We start from the raw sequence: 9,238 nt of genomic DNA, 5'->3' as shown, positions 1-9,238 counted from the left end.
TGCTTTGAAAGAACCAAAGAGTTTGGTACAAAAACAACTATTGTGACACTGCTATTCTGTTTTGTGCAGTGGGTTGTGTTGAGCTCATTATTGACTTCCAGATGAATTGTCTAAGACAAAAGCTGCGTCATTCAAATTCCTCTGAGTATTAATTACTCATTTATATGTTACTGGAAAATACTGTATTGTAGGTTTATTTGTTTATAGACACATTTCACATTTTCCAGATGTAGCTCATCTGTTGTCCTCTGAGTAATCGTATGAGGGTTGAACAAGCTTATCATTTAGTTTAATAACGGATCGTCCACTCTTCTACCCTATGAAACCTTTTAGAGTTGGAAATATATTGGAATTTAAAGCCCCTGTACGGAGCTTTTAACTGGACACGCAAAAGTCTCTGGTTTCTGCTGATGTGTCTCTGTTACCTAGAACAGCAAATTAGCCCATCAGTGTGAAGATACGCTATTTCTAAGTAGTCTAATTCTATACCTCTGGAAGGCATGGTCGGGTCGGACCACTGACGAAATGATACGAATAGATACATTACGCTGCTAAAAAAAAAAAAAAAAAAGCAAGTCCCATCTTCTTTTCGACGTTTCCAAAACAAATCTACACGCGTCGGCCAGACAAACGTCTTCATGACAGTGGGAAATGCAGTCTTCATTCCGCCACTTTCGTCCACAGGGGCCGCTAAAATCAACACTAAATTAAAAGTCCGTACAGGGGCTTTAAAGAATCATAAAATAAAGCAGTACTGCAATCACACTAAATATGCTGTCCTTACATTTGACAACTAACGATGAGAGAGAAGGGCTGGAGAAGAGTTTTGTAAGCATTTGCGCTGATGATTAATCCAAGGTTACATTTAAATACACATATTTTATTGAAGCACAACGTCTACACAAATGTTGTCCTGCCTAAAAGTTCAACATGCAAGAAATCTCCACCTGTAGCGGGTGATAAATCAGATCTACAGCGCAAACCAAAAACACAAATCAGTCCAATAAAGAATTTATCCATCAAGATAAAAGCTGGTGAAACTGCTCATGGCTGAAAATGCTCCAATACTTTCCCACTTTTCCATGTCTTCACCTTCACAGCCACCGAGAAGAGACAAATTTAGCTCTAATGAGTTATCACTTTGTGCCACTTGAGGCCGTGTGCGTGGTGTAAAGTCTTCTGGAGCATTTGATATTGAGCCAGTAAAACAACCTCAAGAAACTCTGCAGAGAAAGTTGTCAAAAGACTGAGAGTCTGATACAGGTTTATCTATTTCTTCATAGACTTTCTGAGTAACTATTTTACCTGAGTGATCATTTCATTTCATGAACTTGTGTCAGGGAGAACAGGGAGAACATAAATCGCTTTACAGCAAGACATCACACAACACAACAGCATCAACGCCTCTCACCTATCAGGAGCTAAGTAGCTGACTAGCCTCTGTTCATCATTGAAGAGACCAATGAAGACATTGTTAGAGGAGGAGATTAGAAGAGAGGGTCCGGACCAGGGTGAATCTTGGATTGGCTTCACTTCAAGACTGGATGTAAGACCGAGGCCGAACATCTTGTAGCGTGACTAGTGAGTAATGTCTTTGCCAGTTACAAAGGCTTTGTTTTCTTTGCCTGTTACATGGACTTCAGCTTGTCAACAAGTCTGTCCATGAGTGGGATTCGGCTTCTCAAGACAGTAATGTAAAAGGGAATACACCTGAGAAAAACAAGACAGGTTTTCCTGCAGTAGAAATTTCAAATGAAAAAGTCTGTTAAAATCCTCAGAAGTACTGTATAAAGGGAAGTCGTACGTCACTGGAGATGTCAAAGCTTGTCCACTGCTGCTTGTGCAGTAACACTGCTCCTACTGAAGTCCCACAAGACGTGGCCTCTGTATGGCACCTCCAAAATGATGCGGTGGCTTTAAACTCAATTTCCACTTGTCTTCTAGCAATATATGAAAGGACGAGCAATTTCGTGAAGCTAAATGAAGACAAAACTGAAATCTGAGTTGGCCCTGTAATGAAAGGAGAAATGAAATGAACTCTCTGGATATTATCTGAGGTCTGAAATCTTATCTTAGACTGAGAGCTCAAGTCCTGCATAAACAAGGTGATGGAAATATTATTTTTACGTTAGAAATATAGATGAAGGTCATTTATAAACAAAAAAAAAGATCCTGAAAGACGGATTCATGCCTTCAGTTGGAGCCAACTCAATTAGTGTAATGGACTTGTTATTCTATAAAAAGAGAAGACGAAGAAAAGACTTCAGCTCATTCAAAACTCTATTTACCAGAACCAAGAGGAGGAAGCACATCAGTCCAGTTTTAGCTGCTCTGCACTGATTTCCTGTTGCATTTAGAATTGATTTTAAGGTCCTCCTTAAGGACCGAGCTGCTTTTCTAACTCCCTGATTAACTATATAACCCCGAGAACACCGTGACCATCTACTGCGGCTTTACTGACGGTTCCCGGCAACAGCCACAGGAAAATTGCAGCCTTTGTCAATAACAGCCTAAATGTATATGGAGCAGCACACACCACATGTAGATTTCAGAGGAGCCACCCCCTCTCTAAGTGGGCTATTTTAACTGGCTGTGACATTTTATGCTCGGCTTCGTGCTTAAAACACTGCCTCACTTTTGTTAAAATACTGTTATATGAATTGATGCCAATGGCTGGAAGAAAAAGAAGTATTATGTTATATGTGTGTCAGCCCCCATCACCACACTCACACACACACACACACACATACACACCCCACAGCACCACCAGAGAGGGTGGTTATTCTGAGATTGCACCCCCAGGGAAAATGTTCTGCAGCAGATGAAAGACACTGTACCGGGTTTTTATGTATTGTATTGAAGCTTACTTTAAATTATTGATTTAATTCAATTTTTTTTAAATTATTATTATTCAATCTCAGTCTACCTCATGTTGTTATGTCCATTTGATCCGTTTTTATGTGAATGTTATGTCTTTGAATTTAATAACTCGTGGGGTAGAGGTGCTATAGAGATAAAAATGAATAATTACCAGTGCATTACATCATACAAACAAAAAGCATGACTGGATTGTTCCTGCAGAGGCTGTTTTTATGTGAGAATTTGTGATTCCACCTACTCAAGTTTTACACACACACACACACACACACACACACACACACACACACACACACACACACACACACACACACACACACACACACACACACACACACACACACACACACACACACACACACACACACACACACACACACACCATCTTGTCTTATGTTACTTTAAAAATAACATCTCTGATCTTTTGAAATGTTGTGGGCAGAGGTTGCTCTAACAGAGTTGCCATGGAAACAGTGGCCATCAAGCTACCATTTCACTATCTACCTCCAGATAGAAGAAAGGCTGTAATGAACAACTATGCCCCCAAACACACACAGCCCCCCCTCCCCTCCTCCTCCCTCTCTCCTCCTCCCTCCCTCCCTCTCTCTCGCTCGTTCCCATCTATATGTGATTGAAGATTGTGGGGATTTGTGGGCGGATCAATGTATGATTGGAAAGAGAAAATAAATATGGCTCAGCTGCACATGCAGTGCATCAGCAGGCGCTCGCTCATACAAATACTGTACATTAAGACGCGTACATGCAGCACATATGTGACAGATTTCCTCTCTCCAGCTGCTCTTCATGAATCTGCTTCAGTTAATGAACTCTCTGCTGGATCTCCATCGGTTACTGTTACGCATTCATCATAACAGCTCTGACAGTGCAGGCGGCTGAGATGCTGCAGGGTTATATACTAGTAACTAGAGAGACAAAACTCCAGACACAATGGATCATAAAGAGAGGGGAACAAAAACATCGACACTGACTCATCTGGTCTGTGACAAAGAAACACACATTTAGATCTGGTAAAAGCTGGTTGCACAGCTCTGGAGATGGATGAAAAAAAAAAAAAAAAAAAAAAGCTGCAGCGATGATGCTCCAGTGGGGGACCACTGCAGATAAATGCAGAGTGATGAGGTCACCATCATCATGTTGCTCGTCAATGGTGGAAAAATAACTACATACATTTGCAGTTTTGAGTTGCTGGTGGTACCTCCCCGGAGGATTTTATACTACCTCCACCTCCAGCACATCCGACAGAGAGAGAGAGACGTTGTTCTTTTTGCTCCACTACTGTACATTCATTTTGACGGCTGTGCTGAACACTGCAAGATTTTAAAAACATAATGATACAAAACATTTTAGTGGCTCGTTACAAAATACTATCTGGTCTAGTGTCTAGTTACATATTATATGAATTATTAGCAGAAAGAAAGATATTTCTAATCAAATAAAAGGATAAAATGAGAAAAAATGAGATATTCAGGATCCTCCTCCAGATTTGAGCCACTGGAGAAGTCCCAACCACTTAGGAACTGCTCGACTACACTACCTTAGTTCAAACTCACTCTATGGGGCAGCTTCAGCAGTGAAAAGCTGCTAACATATCCACGCATCAGTAATAATCACTTAGTTTCATCCGTCACAGTGGCCTTTTTTTATGCATACTGAGTGCTTTTACTTTTGCCCAGTGATCACTGGACACACTGGATCACTGGCTTTATGTTTAGTGCATGCAGAGGCATCATGAAGGTACTGTAGGAATCTTTTCATCTGTCAACAAAATCTAATGAAGAATAGTGAGATTTTCCTTTAGATAGATAGATAGATAGATAGATAGATAGATAGATAGATAGATAGATAATTTATTAGTACAGACTCTGGGTTAAAGGGATAGTTCAACATTTTGGCAAATTGGCCCATTGCCATAATCCCTATATGGGTTTGTTACCTTTAATTGTCGGTGTCGATGCAAGCTATTTTAAGAACGGCGGAGCAAAGCCGTGAGCTGCTCAGAGCTACGCTACGGAGGCTCATGGGATTTCTTGGTTTCTCTCATCAAATTGATCAAATACACAATCCAACAACTCCAAAACACCCTGATGCACAAGTTGTGACCTGCACATTCACCACGCTATGAGATAATAACGGAGCGTTACGAGACAGAGTCGTTTTCGAAGTAAATGCAGAGACTGCTTGCCGAAAAACTACCCCCGACAGCAACGCGCATCAGCGGTTTTACATGAATTTACTGCGAAAACAACTCGAGCACTTGGATATCGGCTACAGCCCTATGAGTGAGTGAGTGAAAGAGAGAGAGAGACTACATTAGACAGTAAATAGTTTAGGTTTAGGTCTGGGACAGTATGTGCTCCTGTATCATGCAGTGGATCAGGAGGAAAGGCATGAGAGCATAAAAAAATAAATAAAAGGGAGGGTAGTCCAGTAGAGAAAACAGGATCTGCTGCTGCGTCTCTGACAGGCCTGCAGCGTGTGATGGAGGGTCCCAGTGCAGCAGGAGCTGTACCCGTCTGGGTGAAACAATGTTTGACAGGAGCAAACTGTCTGAGAGGGGCCAACACGACCTGCCATTACCGCTCCGGGGGGCCACGAAGCCCGAGGAGGAGGGAAATTGTCGGGAAAGGAAACACTTACACACACACACATACACTCACGGTGAGAGGACAGATGGGAGGTACACTCACAAGCACACACCGGCGTGTCTGTGTGGGTAAACTCACAAACTCAGGCACAGACATGCACACACTGCAGGGACGCAGAGGTGAGTTCATATCAGTGCTGCGCCCTCTGCACACAAAGAGGCTGGCATCTCACTCTGACCCATCTTTATTCAGTTATGATAATGCAGTGTCACGCAGGTACAGATTATGTTAAGGTGTCTGAGGGGAAAGCTTAAATAGAGGATCAGAGCCCTCAAACTGGGAGAGGCTGTGTGGACAACCGGCTGCCTGAGACTTCATCTGCTGTGATTTTGAGATGGTTACGTAAGTTTCAGTATTAAAGGTTAAGGAGAGAAGTCACACAGATTTAATCAAACCACATTATTCTGTGTTGTTTACTTCTACCTACAATAGGGCATGAAGTAGTACTCATCTTCATTTACGTTCACTGCTACAGTTAGTATCTCCTTAGTGATTATATAGTACCTCTCTTTAGTAAAGTCCACATATTCTGCACTTATACTCTGTGTCTGTGAAAACCTACTTTGGGATTTGTGCAATGGTTAAATACACAGAAGATAAAAAAAAAAAATAAAGATAACATTCACAACCTAAATATGTATGATAAGAGCTCTTTAGAGTTTAAACTATGCGCAGTGTAAAGATCAGCATTCAGGCAAGTTAACACAGAAATGGGGGTAAAGACACAAGGCAAATAAACAAATGACATGATGATTTGTTTGAAACATGATTTAAAAATAAAAGTTCATTTTTTCAATCTAATCTAGGCCTGGGTTTTTGTGGTGTGTGGTTTGGTTTAATGATAGCCTAAAAAGGAAATCTGCTTCTCTTGTTGACGTCCATTTGTTGATAATCTGTCTTTTACTGGTTGTATTTATTTCATTATGTCTCCCTCAAATGCTGACACATTCTTATCTGCCAGCGGGGGTTAAAATGTGAAGAGCTGTGAAGAGCACATCGCTTCACACAAGAGCACTTTAAACAAATGATTTATGACACATTTCAGGTAACAGACAAATGTGACGCGGCTGACACTGTACGCACATCGATTCTCTGTGGAAATAGGTTGAAAAATGCCTTACATCCTTTATTTAAACTGTGGGAGACTTTGACAAGCTGCAAGACACTGATAATAAAAGCGTTTCCCTTTTATTAAAAAGCAAGTTGAACACTGACAAGCTGAACTACAAGTAAGAGGGGCCAGGAATTCCTGAGTTACCGTCAGATATACGATATCCAGAAATTAAGATTAAGTCATGCTCTTTGGTTTGTGTGTGTGTACAAATGTGTGGGTATCATGAGAGTGGGAAATCGTGTTTAAATTGATGCGCATTTTATATATGCATACATGTTCAAGAAGGCAGTTAGTCCTGCATACTTATGTGCATAAACTACCCCATCTGTGCATGTGTGTGCATGCTTTGCTGCATTAGCATTCAGCATGCACACACACACACACACACACACACGGTACACATGCTCTTATAAACAACCCGCCCCAACACACACAAGTTCATACATGAAGACAGCCACAGTGAAAATCACAGATTCAGCGAAGGTGGCAGGAAGGAGGAGAGAAACGCAGGAGAGAGACGAGTCAAAGAGGAGGAGAGGTGGATGTGACATGATTTACAATGAGATCATTAACCTTGAGAAACAGAATGGCCTCTGCGACATAAACACTATCTCTAAGACTGACATCTCACAGGAACAATAGATTGTGTGTGTCTGTACGTTTGCGGATGCTTTGAACCACAAATGCAAGCAAACAGGTGGGTCATTTTTTTTATAGGGTGCCATTTGGACATAATAACTTGTGGAAAAAAAATATTTGATTCACCCAGATTTTAATGTTTACTTTAAAAAAGGACACATTTAACTTACTGAAAAACATATTGGTTGAGCTCAGGCACCTACATAATATTATATTTATATATTTTAACAACACGTGACGTAGGATGTGTCCACTCTGTTAAGGACATAGACATACCATTTTTAATGTGTTTTTACTGCATGACTCCTTATGAAATTATATTTTTAAAGAAAGTGTATGCCCCTCACTTTAGTCAGATAGTTTATTTTACAATTAAGTTATTTTAAATACGTTTTTATTTAGAAAAACAAGTGTGTATTATGATCATGGAACATATTCCTCCAGTTAATTTCCTTAAAAAAGTGAATTATGATGCAAATTACAAAAAAATTCTAGCCTGTACATTCAAACCCCTCCATATCATTATGTCACTACAAATACATAGTTAAAATATTTTTATTTCATTAAACTATGATGGAAAAATAACATAACAGAGTGGACAGAGGTCTAACAGAGTGGACAGTATCATAACAGAGTGGACGAAACACAGTCAATAATATATACAGTATATGTCCACTCTGTTAAGTTAACTTGAATAAGGATAACAGAGTGGACACTAACAGAGTGGACATTTTGAGCTAAAGTTAGCCCTCAGCCTAGCTTTGCTAGCTTAATAGCTAACATGACTTTGGATACTTGATAAGAAATCTATAATTTTACACAAAACCCTTTTGAAATGGTTCAATTTGATTAATTTCTTTGATATATTAACAGAGTGGACACGTTATGATCAACCACACTGAACTTACTTCATAAAACTGCAAAATCAGATTTTTAAAGAGGTAAAAAAATAAAAAGATGAACACAGTTGAATTTCCCACCACTGGTGTGATGTCTCCTCAGAAGAGTGATGTCACTGATAAATAAGGGAATTTTCTTAGAAGGGCACAAACACAACTTAACAGAGTGGACAATGACACCGGGGACGAACATAAAACCTTAATTTTTTAATTTAAAAAATATATTTTGATTAAAAAACAGCACATGATTAAAGATAGTTTATCCAGGACAATAAAATCCTAAAAAAATTTTTTTTAATTTTTCTACTTTTATTAGCTATTCTCTAGATTGAATTTTAATGAACCGCACTGGGGACATAGCAAAATTCCGTAACATCCTTTTAACAAAAGTAGATTAAATTTAAAAAATAGAATTTGGGAGCCTGTACCCTTGAATTTATAAGAGAGGACAATTGACAATACACAAAAAAGCAAATTGAATGAGTATTTGTCCAACTTTAGTGAAAATACAGCTTAATTTATACTGGGGACACAAATGGCACCCTATAAAAAAAATGACCCAGGTGTGTGTGTGCACATATTTGAGTAAGTATTAGGTACCAAAATCTATTTACTTTATAAGTGTGTTGTTATAGGACACAATTTTCCCATAATGCAATGCTCAAATGAAACTGAGTAGTTACAACGGTGAACATTCATGAAACATGCATACTGCATTGTTTCTTTAGTATTAAATATTTAAGTGTATTTGAATATTCTGCAAAAAACAGTGCAGTATGTACTATGTTGTAGTTGGATATCATGCTTGTGGCTAGAGGCATTGCAACTATTGCCTAGGGCCCTGAGCTGGAAGGGGGTCCATTATCAATAACAACAATGATATCAATTGGTCCATATCAATGACAACATGATGTTGCCAATGGCTGTGTACACAAAACACTTGTACAATAACTTGTACACTTGTATTGTTATTGTATGCACTGCATCTGCATAACTCGTGCTGCTAATGCCAATGTTAACGTCCCCCATTACCAGATACCAAC

The sequence above is a fragment of the Trachurus japonicus genome, chromosome 17 (assembly GCF_045865225.1).
Source record: "Trachurus japonicus isolate A0001 chromosome 17, Traja_1.0".
Classification (NCBI taxonomy): domain Eukaryota; kingdom Metazoa; phylum Chordata; class Actinopteri; order Carangiformes; family Carangidae; genus Trachurus; species Trachurus japonicus.
This window is presented reverse-complemented; position numbering follows the sequence as displayed.